The following is a 17423-nucleotide window of genomic DNA, read 5'->3' as shown; positions in this document are numbered from 1 at the left end:
CAGGCAATAGGATAAAGACTTCCGGCTCCTCGGGCTGGTGCGAATGTTTCAATGTCCGTATGTGCCAAACCGTTGGATTGTGACACACCTTTACGCGTCTCTCGTTCGCTGCGCTCGCTCGAAAACTATAGCGTAACCTAAAACCAATCCATCTTGCGTTCATTATTCGATATGGTGGCGACTTATTTCGAATTTGCGAACGTGTCGAATCGGATGTGAGGTTGGACTAAATTTTTACGAGCGAGCGGAGCGAGCGAGCAACGATCACAATTTGCAAGGTATGCATATACCTTATATTGCCTTGCATATATTTCGTGTTAGTACCTAATTTTGTCAGCCACTTCGGACATCACATTGGACTGTAGTATGTGGAAATAGTACTATTTATGTGAAACTATTCACAAACTGTAAACATTTGTCAGCAGGCAATAGGATAAAGACTTCCGGCTCCTCGGGCTGGTGCGAATGTTTCAATGTCCGTATGTGCCAAACCGTTGGATTGTGACACACCTTTACGCGTCTCTCGTTCGCTGCGCTCGCTCGAAAACTATAGCGTAACCTAAAACCAATCCATCTTGCGTTCATTATTCGATATGGTGGCGACTTATTTCGAATTTGCGAACGTGTCGGATCGGATGTGAGGTTGGACTAAATTTTTACGAGCGAGCGGAGCGAGCGAGCATCGATCACAACATGCAAGGTATACATATACCTTGCAATATGCATATATATCGTGTTAGTACCTAATTTCGTCAGCCACATCGGACATCACATTGCCCTGTAGTATGTGGAAATAGTACTATTTATGTGAAACTATTCACAAACTGTAAACATCTGTCAGCAGGCAATATGATAAAGACATCCGGCTCCTCGGGCTGGTGCGAATGTATCAATTTCAGTATGTGCCAAACCGTTGGATTGTGACACACCTTTACGCGTCTCTCGCTCGTCGCGCCCGCTCGAAAGCTGTAGCCTAACCTAAACCCAATCCATCTTGCGTTAGTCATTCGATATGAAGGCAACTTATTTCGAATTTGCGAACGTGTCGGATCGGATGTGAGGTTGGACTAAATTTTTACGAGCGAGCGGAGCGAGCGAGCAACGATCACAATTTGCAAGGTATACATATACCTTGCAATATGCATATATATCGTGTTAGTACCTAATTTTGTCCGCCACTTCGGACATCACATTGCACTGTAGTATGTGGAAATAGTACTATTTATGTGAAACTATTCACAAACTGTAAACATTTGTCAGTAGGCAATATGATAAAGACTTCCGGCTCCTCGGCCTGGTGCGAATGTTTCAATGTCAGTATGTGCCAAACCGTTGGATTGTGACACACCTTTACGCGTCTCTCGCTCGCTGCGTTCGCTCGAAAACTATAGCGTAACCTAAAACCAATCCATCTTGCGTTCATTATTCGATATGGTGGCGACTTATTTCGAATTTGCGAACGTGTCGGATCGGATGTGAGGTTGGACTAAATTTTTACGAGCGAGCGGAGCGAGCGCGCATCGATCACAATATGCAAGGTATACATATACCTTGCAATATGCATATATATCGTGTTAGTACCTAATTTTGTCAGCGACTTCGGACATCACATTGCACTGTAGTATGTGGAAATAGTACTATTTATGTGAAACTATTCACAAACTGTAAACATTTGTCAGCAGGCAATACGATAAGTACTTCCGGCTCCTCTGGCTGGTGCGAATGTTTCCATGTCCGTACGTGCCAAACCGTTGGATTGTGACACACGTTTACGCGTCTCTCGCTCGCTGCGTTCGCTCGAAAACTATAGCGTAACCTAAAACCAATCCATCTTGCGTTCATTATTCGATATGGTGGCGACTTTTTTCGAATTTGCGAACGTGTCGGATCGGATGTGAGGTTGGACTAAATTTTTACGAGCGAGCGGAGCGAGCGAGAATCGATCACAATATGCAAGGTATACATATACCTTGCAATATGCATATATATAGTGTTAGTACCTAATTTCGTCAGCCACTTCGGACATCACATTGCCCTGTAGTATGTGGAAATAGTACTATTTATGTGAAACTATTCACAAACTGTAAACATTTGTCAGCAGGCAATAGGATAAAGACTTCCGGCTCCTCGGGCTGGTGCGAATGTTTCAATGTCCGTATGTGCCAAACCGTTGGATTGTGACACACCTTTACGCGTCTCTCGTTCGCTGCGCTCGCTCGAAAACTATAGCGTAACCTAAAACCAATCCATCTTGCGTTCATTATTCGATATGGTGGCGACTTATTTCGAATTTGCGAACGTGTCGGATCGGATGTGAGGTTGGACTAAATTTTTACGAGCGAGCGGAGCGAGCGAGCATCGATCACAATATGCAAGGTATACATATACCTTGCAATATGCATATATATCGTGTTAGTACCTAATTTTGTCAGCCACTTCGGACATCACATTGCACTGTAGTATGTGGAAATAGTACTATTTATGTGAAACTATTCACAAACTGTAAACATTTGTCAGCAGGCAATACGATAAGTACTTCCGGCTCCTCTGGCTGGTGCGAATGTTTCCATGTCCGTACGTGCCAAACCGTTGGATTGTGACACACGTTTACGCGTCTCTCGCTCGCTGCGTTCGCTCGAAAACTATAGCGTAACCTAAAACCAATCCATCTTGCGTTCATTATTCGATATGGTGGCGACTTTTTTCGAATTTGCGAACGTGTCGGATCGGATGTGAGGTTGGACTAAATTTTTACGAGCGAGCGGAGCGAGCGAGCATCGATCACAATATGCAAGGTATACATATACCTTGCAATATGCATATATATAGTGTTAGTACCTAATTTCGTCAGCCACTTCGGACATCACATTGCCCTGTAGTATGTGGAAATAGTACTATTTATGTGAAACTATTCACAAACTGTAAACATTTGTCAGCAGGCAATAGGATAAAGACTTCCGGCTCCTCGGGCTGGTGCGAATGTTTCAATGTCCGTATGTGCCAAACCGTTGGATTGTGACACACCTTTACGCGTCTCTCGTTCGCTGCGCTCGCTCGAAAACTATAGCGTAACCTAAAACCAATCCATCTTGCGTTCATTATTCGATATGGTTGCGACTTATTTCGAATTTGCGAACGTGTCGGATCGGATGTGAGGTTGGACTAAATTTTTACGAGCGAGCGGAGCGAGCGAGCATCGATCACAATATGCAAGGTATACATATACCTTGCAATATGCATATATATCGTGTTAGTACCTAATTTCGTCAGCCACTTCGGACATCACATTGCCCTTTAGTATGTGGAAATAGTACTATTTATGTGAAACTATTCACAAACTGTAAACATTTGTCAGCAGGCAATATGATAAAGACATCCGGCTCCTCGGGCTGGTGCGAATGTTTCAATGTCAGTATGTGCCAAACCGTTGGATTGTGACACACCTTTACGCGTCTCTCGCTCGCTGCGCTCGCTCGAAAACTATAGCGTAACCTAAAACCAATCCATCTTGCGTTAGTCATTCGATATGGTGGCGACTTATTTCGAATTTGCGAACGTGTCGGATCGGATGTGAGGTTGGACTAAATTTTTACGAGCGAGCGGAGCGAGCGAGCAACGATCACAATTTGCAAGGTATACATATACCTTGCAATATGCATATATATCGTGTTAGTACCTAATTTCGTCAGCCACTTCGGACATCACATTGCCCTGTAGTATGTGGAAATAGTACTATTTATGTGAAACTATTCACAAACTATAAACATTTGTCAGCAGGCAATATGATAAAGACATCCGGCTCCTCGGGCTGGTGCGAATGTTTCCATGTCCGTACGTGCCAAACCGTTGGATTGTGACACACGTTTACGCGTCTCTCGCTCGCTGCGTTCGCTCGAAAACTATAGCGTAACCTAAAACCAATCCATCTTGCGTTCATTATTCGATATGGTGGCGACTTTTTTCGAATTTGCGAACGTGTCGGATCGGATGTGAGGTTGGACTAAATTTTTACGAGCGAGCGGAGCGAGCGAGCATCGATCACAATATGCAAGGTATACATATACCTTGCAATATGCATATATATAGTGTTAGTACCTAATTTCGTCAGCCACTTCGGACATCACATTGCCCTGTAGTATGTGGAAATAGTACTATTTATGTGAAACTATTCACAAACTGTAAACATTTGTCAGCAGGCAATAGGATAAAGACTTCCGGCTCCTCGGGCTGGTGCGAATGTTTCAATGTCCGTATGTGCCAAACCGTTTGATTGTGACACACCTTTACGCGTCTCTCGTTCGCTGCGCTCGCTCGAAAACTATAGCGTAACCTAAAACCAATCCATCTTGCGTTCATTATTCGATATGGTTGCGACTTATTTCGAATTTGCGAACGTGTCGGATCGGATGTGAGGTTGGACTAAATTTTTACGAGCGAACGGAGCGAGCGAGCATCGATCACAATATGCAAGGTATACATATACCTTGCAATATGCATATATATCGTGTTAGTACCTAATTTCGTCAGCCACTTCGGACATCACATTGCCCTGTAGTATGTGGAAATAGTACTATTTATGTGAAACTATTCACAAACTGTAAACATTTGTCAGCAGGCAATATGATAAAGACATCCGGCTCCTCGGGCTGGTGCGAATGTTTCAATGTCAGTATGTGCCAAACCGTTGGATTGTGACACACCTTTACGCGTCTCTCGCTCGCTGCGCTCGCTCGAAAACTATAGCGTAACCTAAAACCAATCCATCTTGCGTTAGTCATTCGATATGGTGGCGACTTATTTCGAATTTGCGAACGTGTCGGATCGGATGTGAGGTTGGACTAAATTTTTACGAGCGAGCGGAGCGAGCGAGCAACGATCACAATTTGCAAGGTATATGTATACCTTGCAATATGCATATATATCGTGTTAGTACCTAATTTCGTCAGCCACTTCGGACATCACATTGCCCTGTAGTATGTGGAAATAGTACTATTTATGTGAAACTATTCACAAACTATAAACATTTGTCAGCAGGCAATATGATAAAGACATCCGGCTCCTCGGGCTGGTGCGAATGTTTCAATGTCAGTATGTGCCAAACCGTTGGATTGTGACACACCTTTACGCGTCTCTCGCTCGCTGCGCTCGCTCGAAAACTATAGCGTAACCTAAAACCAATCCATCTTGCGTTCATTATTCGATATGGTGGCGACTTATTTCGAATTTGCGAACGTGTCGGATCGGATGTGAGGTTGGACTAAATTTTTACGAGCGAGCGGAGCGAGCGAGCATCGATCACAATATGCAAGGTATACATGTACCTTGCAATATGCATATATATCGTGTTAGTACCTAATTTCGTCAGCCACATCGGACATCACATTGCCCTGTAGTATGTGGAAATAGTACTATTTATGTGAAACTATTCACAAACTGTAAACATTTGTCAGCAGGCAATATGATAAAGACATCCGGTTCCTCGGGCTGGTGCGAATGTTTCAATGTCAGTATGTGCCAAACCGTTGGATTGTGACACACCTTTACGCGTCTCTCGCTCGCTGCGCTCGCTCGAAAACTATAGCGTAACCTAAAACCAATCCATCTTGCGTTCATTATTCGATATGGTGGCGACTTATTTCGAATTTGCGAACGTGTCGGATCGTATGTGAGGTTGGACTAAATTTTTACGAGCGAGCGGAGCGAGCGAGCAACGATCACAATTTGCAAGGTATACATATACCTTATATTGCCTTGCATATATTTCGTGTTAGTACCTAATTTTGTCAGCCACTTCGGACATCACATTGCCCTGTAGTATGTGGAAATAGTACTATTTATGTGAAACTATTCACAAACTGTACACATTTGTCAGCAGGCAATAGGATAAAGACTTCCGGCTCCTCGGGCTGGTGCGAATGTTTCAATGTCCGTATGTGCCAAACCGTTGGATTGTGACACACCTTTACGCGTCTCTCGTTCGCTGCGCTCGCTCGAAAACTATAGCGTAACCTAAAACCAATCCATCTTGCGTTCATTATTCGATATGGTGGCGACTTATTTCGAATTTGCGAACGTGTCGGATCGGATGTGAGGTTGGACTAAATTTTTACGAGCGAGCGGAGCGAGCGAGCATCGATCACAATATGCAAGGTATACATATACCTTGCAATATGCATATATATCGTGTTAGTACCTAATTTTGTCAGCCACTTCGGACATCACATTGCACTGTAGTATGTGGAAATAGTACTATTTATGTGAAACTATTCACAAACTGTAAACATTTGTCAGCAGGCAATACGATAAGTACTTCCGGCTCCTCTGGCTGGTGCGAATGTTTCCATGTCCGTACGTGCCAAACCGTTGGATTGTGACACACGTTTACGCGTCTCTCGCTCGCATGCGTTCGCTCGAAAACTATAGCGTAACCTAAAACCAATCCATCTTGCGTTCATTATTCGATATGGTGGCGACTTTTTTCGAATTTGCGAACGTGTCGGATCGGATGTGAGGTTGGACTAAATTTTTACGAGCGAGCGGAGCGAGCGAGAATCGATCACAATATGCAAGGTATACATATACCTTGCAATATGCATATATATAGTGTTAGTACCTAATTTCGTCAGCCACTTCGGACATCACATTGCCCTGTAGTATGTGGAAATAGTACTATTTATGTGAAACTATTCACAAACTGTAAACATTTGTCAGCAGGCAATAGGATAAAGACTTCCGGCTCCTCGGGCTGGTGCGAATGTTTCAATGTCCGTATGTGCCAAACCGTTGGATTGTGACACACCTTTACGCGTCTCTCGTTCGCTGCGCTCGCTCGAAAACTATAGCGTAACCTAAAACCAATCCATCTTGCGTTCATTATTCGATATGGTGGCGACTTATTTCGAATTTGCGGACGTGTCGGATCGGATGTGAGGTTGGACTAAATTTTTACGAGCGAGCGGAGCGAGCGAGCATCGATCACAATATGCAAGGTATACATATACCTTGCAATATGCATATATATCGTGTTAGTACCTAATTTTGTCAGCCACTTCGGACATCACATTGCACTGTAGTATGTGGAAATAGTACTATTTATGTGAAACTATTCACAAACTGTAAACATTTGTCAGCAGGCAATACGATAAGTACTTCCGGCTCCTCTGGCTGGTGCGAATGTTTCCATGTCCGTACGTGCCAAACCGTTGGATTGTGACACACGTTTACGCGTCTCTCGCTCGCTGCGTTCGCTCGAAAACTATAGCGTAACCTAAAACCAATCCATCTTGCGTTCATTATTCGATATGGTGGCGACTTTTTTCGAATTTGCGAACGTGTCGGATCGGATGTGAGGTTGGACTAAATTTTTACGAGCGAGCGGAGCGAGCGAGCATCGATCACAATATGCAAGGTATACATATACCTTGCAATATGCATATATATAGTGTTAGTACCTAATTTCGTCAGCCACTTCGGACATCACATTGCCCTGTAGTATGTGGAAATAGTACTATTTATGTGAAACTATTCACAAACTGTAAACATTTGTCAGCAGGCAATAGGATAAAGACTTCCGGCTCCTCGGGCTGGTGCGAATGTTTCAATGTCCGTATGTGCCAAACCGTTGGATTGTGACACACCTTTACGCGTCTCTCGTTCACTGCGCTCGCTCGAAAACTATAGCGTAACCTAAAACCAATCCATCTTGCGTTCATTATTCGATATGGTTGCGACTTATTTCGAATTTGCGAACGTGTCGGATCGGATGTGAGGTTGGACTAAATTTTTACGAGCGAGCGGAGCGAGCGAGCATCGATCACAATATGCAAGGTATACATATACCTTGCAATATGCATATATATCGTGTTAGTACCTAATTTCGTCAGCCACTTCGGACATCACATTGCCCTGTAGTATGTGGAAATAGTACTATTTATGTGAAACTATTCACAAACTGTAAACATTTGTCAGCAGGCAATATGATAAAGACATCCGGCTCCTCGGGCTGGTGCGAATGTTTCAATGTCAGTATGTGCCAAACCGTTGGATTGTGACACACCTTTACGCGTCTCTCGCTCGCTGCGCTCGCTCGAAAACTATAGCGTAACCTAAAACCAATCCATCTTGCGTTAGTCATTCGATATGGTGGCGACTTATTTCGAATTTGCGAACGTGTCGGATCGGATGTGAGGTTGGACTAAATTTTTACGAGCGAGCGGAGCGAGCGAGCAACGATCACAATTTGCAAGGTATACATATACCTTGCAATATGCATATATATCGTGTTAGTACCTAATTTCGTCAGCCACTTCGGACATCACATTGCCCTGTAGTATGTGGAAATAGTACTATTTATGTGAAACTATTCACAAACTATAAACATTTGTCAGCAGGCAATATGATAAAGACATCCGGCTCCTCGGGCTGGTGCGAATGTTTCCATGTCCGTACGTGCCAAACCGTTGGATTGTGACACACGTTTACGCGTCTCTCGCTCGCTGCGTTCGCTCGAAAACTATAGCGTAACCTAAAACCAATCCATCTTGCGTTCATTATTCGATATGGTGGCGACTTTTTTCGAATTTGCGAACGTGTCGGATCGGATGTGAGGTTGGACTAAATTTTTACGAGCGAGCGGAGCGAGCGAGCATCGATCACAATATGCAAGGTATACATATACCTTGCAATATGCATATATATAGTGTTAGTACCTAATTTCGTCAGCCACTTCGGACATCACATTGCCCTGTAGTATGTGGAAATAGTACTATTTATGTGAAACTATTCACAAACTGTAAACATTTGTCAGCAGGCAATAGGATAAAGACTTCCGGCTCCTCGGGCTGGTGCGAATGTTTCAATGTCCGTATGTGCCAAACCGTTGGATTGTGACACACCTTTACGCGTCTCTCGTTCGCTGCGCTCGCTCGAAAACTATAGCGTAACCTAAAACCAATCCATCTTGCGTTCATTATTCGATATGGTTGCGACTTATTTCGAATTTGCGAACGTGTCGGATCGGATGTGAGGTTGGACTAAATTTTTACGAGCGAGCGGAGCGAGCGAGCATCGATCACAATATGCAAGGTATACATATACCTTGCAATATGCATATATATCGTGTTAGTACCTAATTTCGTCAGCCACTTCGGACATCACATTGCCCTGTAGTATGTGGAAATAGTACTATTTATGTGAAACTATTCACAAACTGTAAACATTTGTCAGCAGGCAATATGATAAAGACATCCGGCTCCTCGGGCTGGTGCGAATGTTTCAATGTCAGTATGTGCCAAACCGTTGGATTGTGACACACCTTTACGCGTCTCTCGCTCGCTGCGCTCGCTCGAAAACTATAGCGTAACCTAAAACCAATCCATCTTGCGTTAGTCATTCGATATGGTGGCGACTTATTTCGAATTTGCGAACGTGTCGGATCGGATGTGAGGTTGGACTAAATTTTTACGAGCGAGCGGAGCGAGCGAGCAACGATCACAATTTGCAAGGTATACATATACCTTGCAATATGCATATATATCGTGTTAGTACCTAATTTCGTCAGCCACTTCGGACATCACATTGCCCTGTAGTATGTGGAAATAGTACTATTTATGTGAAACTATTCACAAACTATAAACATTTGTCAGCAGGCAATATGATAAAGACATCCGGCTCCTCGGGCTGGTGCGAATGTTTCAATGTCAGTATGTGCCAAACCGTTGGATTGTGACACACCTTTACGCGTCTCTCGCTCGCTGCGCTCGCTCGAAAACTATAGCGTAACCTAAAACCAATCCATCTTGCGTTCATTATTCGATATGGTGGCGACTTATTTCGAATTTGCGAACGTGTCGGATCGGATGTGAGGTTGGACTAAATTTTTACGAGCGAGCGGAGCGAGCGAGCATCGATCACAATATGCAAGGTATACATGTACCTTGCAATATGCATATATATCGTGTTAGTACCTAATTTCGTCAGCCACATCGGACATCACATTGCCCTGTAGTATGTGGAAATAGTACTATTTATGTGAAACTATTCACAAACTGTAAACATTTGTCAGCAGGCAATATGATAAAGACATCCGGCTCCTCGGGCTGGTGCGAATGTTTCAATGTCAGTATGTGCCAAACCGTTGGATTGTGACACACCTTTACGCGTCTCTCGCTCGCTGCGCTCGCTCGAAAACTATAGCGTAACCTAAAACCAATCCATCTTGCGTTCATTATTCGATATGGTGGCGACTTATTTCGAATTTGCGAACGTGTCGGATCGTATGTGAGGTTGGACTAAATTTTTACGAGCGAGCGGAGCGAGCGAGCAACGATCACAATTTGCAAGGTATACATATACCTTATATTGCCTTGCATATATTTCGTGTTAGTACCTAATTTTGTCAGCCACTTCGGACATCACATTGGACTGTAGTATGTGGTAATAGTACTATTTATGTGAAACTATTCACAAACTGTAAGCATTTGTCAGCAGGCAATAGGATAAAGACTTCCGGCTCCTCGGGCTGGTGCGAATGTTTCAATGTCCGTATGTGCCAAACCGTTGGATTGTGACACACCTTTACGCGTCTCTCGTTCGCTGCGCTCGCTCGAAAACTATAGCGTAACCTAAAACCAATCCATCTTGCGTTCATTATTCGATATGGTGGCGACTTATTTCGAATTTGCGAACGTGTCGGATCGGATGTGAGGTTGGACTAAATTTTTACGAGCGAGCGGAGCGAGCGAACAACGATCACAATTTGCAAGGTATGCATATACCTTATATTGCCTTGCATATATTTCGTGTTAGTACCTAATTTTGTCCGCCACTTCGGACATCACATTGCACTGTAGTATGTGGAAATAGTACTATTTATGTGAAACTATTCACAAACTGTAAACATTTGTCAGCAGGCAATACGATAAGTACTTCCGGCTCCTCTGGCTGGTGCGAATGTTTCCATGTCCGTATGTGCCAAACCGTTGGATTGTGACACACCTTTACGCGTCTCTCGCTCGCTGCGTTCGCTCGAAAACTATAGCGTAACCTAAAACCAATCCATCTTGCGTTCATTATTCGATATGGTGGCGACTTTTTTCGAATTTGCGAACGTGTCGGATCGGATGTGAGGTTGGACTAAATTTTTACGAGCGAGCGGAGCGAGCGGGCATCGATCACAATATGCAAGGTATACATATACCTTGCAATATGCATATATATAGTGTTAGTACCTAATTTCGTCAGCCACTTCGGACATCACATTGCCCTGTAGTATGTGGAAATAGTACTATTTATGTGAAACTATTCACAAACTGTAAACATTTGTCAGCAGGCAATAGGATAAAGACTTCCGGCTCCTCGGGCTGGTGCGAATGTTTCAATGTCCGTATGTGCCAAACCGTTGGATTGTGACACACCTTTACGCGACTCTCGTTCGCTGCGCTCGCTCGAAAACTATAGCGTAACCTAAAACCAATCCATCTTGCGTTCATTATTCGATATGGTGGCGACTTATTTCGAATTTGCGAACGTGTCGGATCGGATGTGAGGTTGGACTAAATTTTTACGATTGAGCGGAGCGAGCGAGCATCGATCACAATATGCAAGGTATACATATACCTTGCAATATGCATATATATCGTGTTAGTACCTAATTTCGTCAGCCACTTCGGACATCACATTGCACTGTAGTATGTCGAAATAGTACTATTTATGTGAAACTATTCACAAACTGTAAACATTTGTCAGTAGGCAATATGATAAAGACTTCCGGCTCCTCGAGCTGGTGCGAATGTATCAATGTCAGTATGTGCCAAACCGTTGGATTGTGACACACCTTTACGCGTCTCTCGCTCGCTGCGCTCGCTCGAAAACTATAGCGTAACCTAAAACCAATCCATCTTGCGTTAGTCATTCGATATGGTGGCGACTTATTTCGAATTTGCGAACGTGTCGGATCGGATGTGAGGTTGGACTAAATTTTTACGAGCGAGCGGAGCGAGCGAGCAACGATCACAATTTGCAAGGTATACATATACCTTGCAATATGCATATATATCGTGTTAGTACCTAATTTCGTCAGCCACTTCGGACATCACATTGCCCTGTAGTATGTGGAAATAGTACTATTTATGTGAAACTATCCACAAACTGTAAACATTTGTCAGCAGGCAATATGATAAAGACATCCGGCTCCTCGGGCTGGTGCGAATGTTTCAATGTCAGTATGTGCCAAACCGTTGGATTGTGACACACCTTTACGCGTCTCTCGCTCGCTGCGCTCGCTCGAAAACTATAGCGTAACCTAAAACCAATCCATCTTGCGTTCATTATTCGATATGGTGGCGACTTATTTCGAATTTGCGAACGTGTCGGATCGGATGTGAGGTTGGACTAAATTTTTACGAGCGAGCGGAGCGAGCGAGCATCGATCACAATATGCAAGGTATACATATACCTTGCAATATGCATATATATCGTGTTAGTACCTAATTTCGTCAGCCACTTCGGACATCACATTGCCCTGTAGTATGTGGAAATAGTACTATTTATGTGAAACTATTCACACACTGTAAACATTTGTCAGCAGGCAATATGATAAAGACATCCGGCTCCTCGGGCTGGTGCGAATGTTTCAATGTCAGTATGTGCCAAACCGTTGGATTGTGACACACCTTTACGCCTCTCTCGCTCGCTGCGCCCGCTCGAAAACTATAGCGTAACCTAAAACCAATCCATCTTGCGTTCATTATTCGATATGGTGGCGACTTATTTCGAATTTGCGAACGTGTCGGATCGGATGTGAGGTTGGACTAAATTTTTACGAGCGAGCGGAGCGAGCGAGCAACGATCACAATTTCCAAGGTATACATATACCTTATATTGCCTTGCATATATTTCGTGTTAGTACCTAATTTTGTCAGCCACTTCGGACATCACATTGGACTGTAGTATGTGGAAATAGTACTATTTATGTGAAACTATTCACAAACTGTAAACATTTGTCAGCAGGCAATAGGATAAAGACTTCCGGCTCCTCGGGCTGGTGCGAATGTTTCAATGTCCGTATGCGCCAAACCGTTGGATTGTGACACACCTTGACGCGTCTCTCGTTCGCTGCGCTCGCTCGAAAACTATAGCGTAACCTAAAACCAATCCATCTTGCGTTCATTATTCGATATGGTGGCGACTTATTTCGAATTTGCGAACGTGTCGGATCGGATGTGAGGTTGGACTAAATTTTTACGAGCGAGCGGAGCGAGCGAGCATCGATCACAACATGCAAGGTATACATATACCTTGCAATATGCATATATATCGTGTTAGTACCTAATTTTGTCCGCCACTTCGGACATCACATTGCACTGTAGTATGTGGAAATAGTACTAGTTATGTGAAACTATTCACAAACTGTAAACATTTGTCAGTAGGCAATATGATAAAGACTTCCGGCTCCTCGGCCTGGTGCGAATGTTTCAATGTCAGTATGTGCCAAACCGTTGGATTGTGACACACCTTTACGCGTCTCTCGCTCGCTGCGTTCGCTCGAAAACTATAGCGTAACCTAAAACCAATCCATCTTGCGTTCATTATTCGATATGGTGGCGACTTATTTCGAATTTGCGAACGTGTCGGATCGGATGTGAGGTTGGACTAAATTTTTACGAGCGAGCGGAGCGAGCGAGCAACGATCACAATTTGCAAGGTATACATATACCTTGCAATATGCATATATATCGTGTTAGTACCTAATTTTGTCCGCCACTTCGGACATCACATTGCACTGTAGTATGTGGAAATAGTACTAGTTATGTGAAACTATTCACAAACTGTAAACATTTGTCAGTAGGCAATATGATAAAGACTTCCGGCTCCTCGGCCTGGTGCGAATGTTTCAATGTCAGTATGTGCCAAACCGTTGGATTGTGACACACCTTTACGCGTCTCTCGCTCGCTGCGTTCGCTCGAAAACTATAGCGTAACCTAAAACCAATCCATCTTGCGTTCATTATTCGATATGGTGGCGACTTATTTCGAATTTGCGAACGTGTCGGATCGGATGTGAGGTTGGACTAAATTTTTACGAGCGAGCGGAGCGAGCGAGCATCGATCACAATATGCAAGGTATACATATACCTTGCAATATGCATATATATCGTGTTAGTACCTAATTTTGTCAGCCACTTCGGACATCCCATTGCACTGTAGTATGTGGAAATAGTACTATTTATGTGAAACTATTCACAAACTGTAAACATTTGTCAGCAGGCAATACGATAAGTACTTCCGGCTCCTCTGGCTGGTGCGAATGTTTCCATGTCCGTATGTGCAAACCGTTGGATTGTGACACACCTTTACGCGTCTCTCGCTCGCTGCGTTCGCTCGAAAACTATAGCGTAACCTAAAACCAATCCATCTTGCGTTCATTATTCGATATGGTGGCGACTTATTTCGAATTTGCGAACGTGTCGGATCGGATGTGAGGTTGGACTAAATTTTTACGAGCGAGCGGAGCGAGCGAGCATCGATCACAATATGCAAGGTATACATATACCTTGCAATATGCATATATATCGTGTTAGTACCTAATTTCGTCAGCCACTTCGGACATCACATTGCCCTGTAGTATGTGGAAATAGTACTATTTATGTGAAACTATTCACACACTGTAAACATTTGTCAGCAGGCAATATGATAAAGACATCCGGCTCCTCGGGCTGGTGCGAATGTTTCAATGTCAGTATGTGCCAAACCGTTGGATTGTGACACACCTTTACGCCTCTCTCGCTCGCTGCGCCCGCTCGAAAACTATAGCGTAACCTAAAACCAATCCATCTTGCGTTCATTATTCGATATGGTGGCGACTTATTTCGAATTTGCGAACGTGTCGGATCGTATGTGAGGTTGGACTAAATTTTTACGAGCGAGCGGAGCGAGCGAGCAACGATCACAATTTCCAAGGTATACATATACCTTATATTGCCTTGCATATATTTCGTGTTAGTACCTAATTTTGTCAGCCACTTCGGACATCACATTGGACTGTAGTATGTGGAAATAGTACTATTTATGTGAAACTATTCACAAACTGTAAACATTTGTCAGCAGGCAATAGGATAAAGACTTCCGGCTCCTCGGGCTGGTGCGAATGTTTCAATGTCCGTATGCGCCAAACCGTTGGATTGTGACACACCTTTACGCGTCTCTCGTTCGCTGCGCTCGCTCGAAAACTATAGCGTAACCTAAAACCAATCCATCTTGCGTTCATTATTCGATATGGTGGCGACTTATTTCGAATTTGCGAACGTGTCGGATCGGATGTGAGGTTGGACTAAATTTTTACGAGCGAGCGGAGCGAGCGAGCATCGATCACAACATGCAAGGTATACATATACCTTGCAATATGCATATATATCGTGTTAGTACCTAATTTCGTCAGCCACTTCGGACATCACATTGCACTGTAGTATGTGGAAATAGTACTATTTATGTGAAACTATTCACAAACTGTAAACATCTGTCAGCAGGCAATATGATAAAGACATCCGGCTCCTCGGGCTGGTGCGAATGTTTCAATGTCAGTATGTGCCAAACCGTTGGATTGTGACACACCTTTACGCGTCTCTCGCTCGCTGCGCCCGCTCGAAAGCTGTAGCCTAACCTAAACCCAATCCATCTTGCGTTAGTCATTCGATATGAAGGCAACTTATTTCGAATTTGCGAACGTGTCGGATCGGATGTGAGGTTGGACTAAATTTTTACGAGCGAGCGGAGCGAGCGAGCAACGATCACAATTTGCAAGGTATACATATACCTTGCAATATGCATATATATCGTGTTAGTACCTAATTTTGTCCGCCACTTCGGACATCACATTGCACTGTAGTATGTGGAAATAGTACTAGTTATGTGAAACTATTCACAAACTGTAAACATTTGTCAGTAGGCAATATGATAAAGACTTCCGGCTCCTCGGCCTGGTGCGAATGTTTCAATGTCAGTATGTGCCAAACCGTTGGATTGTGACACACCTTTACGCGTCTCTCGCTCGCTGCGTTCGCTCGAAAACTATAGCGTAACCTAAAACCAATCCATCTTGCGTTCATTATTCGATATGGTGGCGACTTATTTCGAATTTGCGAACGTGTCGGATCGGATGTGAGGTTGGACTAAATTTTTACGAGCGAGCGGAGCGAGCGAGCATCGATCACAATATGCAAGGTATACATATACCTTGCAATATGCATATATATCGTGTTAGTACCTAATTTTGTCAGCCACTTCGGACATCACATTGCACTGTAGTATGTGGAAATAGTACTATTTATGTGAAACTATTCACAAACTGTAAACATTTGTCAGCAGGCAATACGATAAGTACTTCCGGCTCCTCTGGCTGGTGCGAATGTTTCCATGTCCGTATGTGCAAACCGTTGGATTGTGACACACCTTTACGCGTCTCTTGCTCGCTGCGTTCGCTCGAAAACTATAGCGTAACCTAAAACCAATCCATCTTGCGTTCATTATTCGATATGGTGGCGACTTATTTCGAATTTGCGAACGTGTCGGATCGGATGTGAGGTTGGACTAAATTTTTACGAGCGAGCGGAGCGAGCGAGCATCGATCACAATATGCAAGGTATACATATACCTTGCAATATGCATATATATCGTGTTAGTACCTAATTTTGTCAGCCACTTCGGACATCACATTGCACTGTAGTATGTCGAAATAGTACTATTTATGTGAAACTATTCACAAACTGTAAACATTTGTCAGTAGGCAGTATGATCAAGACTTCCGGCTCCTCGGGCTGGTGCGAATGTTTCAATGTCCGTATGTGCCAAACCGTGGGATTGTGACACACCTTTACGCGTCTCTCGCTCGCAGCGTTCGCTCGAAAACTATAGCGTAACCTAAAACCAATCCATCTTGCGTTCATTATTCGATATGGTGGCGACTTATTTCGAATTTGCGAACGTGTCGGATCGGATGTGAGGTTGGACTAAATTTTTACGAGCGAGCGGAGCGAGCGAGCATCGATCACAATATGCAAGGTATACATATACCTTGCAATATGCATATATATCGTGTTAGTACCTAATTTCGTCAGCCACTTCGGACATCACATTGCCCTGTAGTATGTGGAAATAGTACTATTTATGTGAAACTATTCACACACTGTAAACATTTGTCAGCAGGCAATATGATAAAGACATCCGGCTCCTCGGGCTGGTGCGAATGTTTCAATGTCAGTATGTGCCAAACCGTTGGATTGTGACACACCTTTACGCCTCTCTCGCTCGCTGCGCCCGCTCGAAAACTATAGCGTAACCTAAAACCAATCCATCTTGCGTTCATTATTCGATATGGTGGCGACTTATTTCGAATTTGCGAACGTGTCGGATCGTATGTGAGGTTGGAC

Source organism: Bombus terrestris, unplaced genomic scaffold (genome assembly GCF_910591885.1).
Source record: "Bombus terrestris unplaced genomic scaffold, iyBomTerr1.2, whole genome shotgun sequence".
Classification (NCBI taxonomy): domain Eukaryota; kingdom Metazoa; phylum Arthropoda; class Insecta; order Hymenoptera; family Apidae; genus Bombus; species Bombus terrestris.
The sequence above is the reverse complement of the archived record's forward strand: the minus strand, read 5'-3'. Positions refer to the sequence as shown.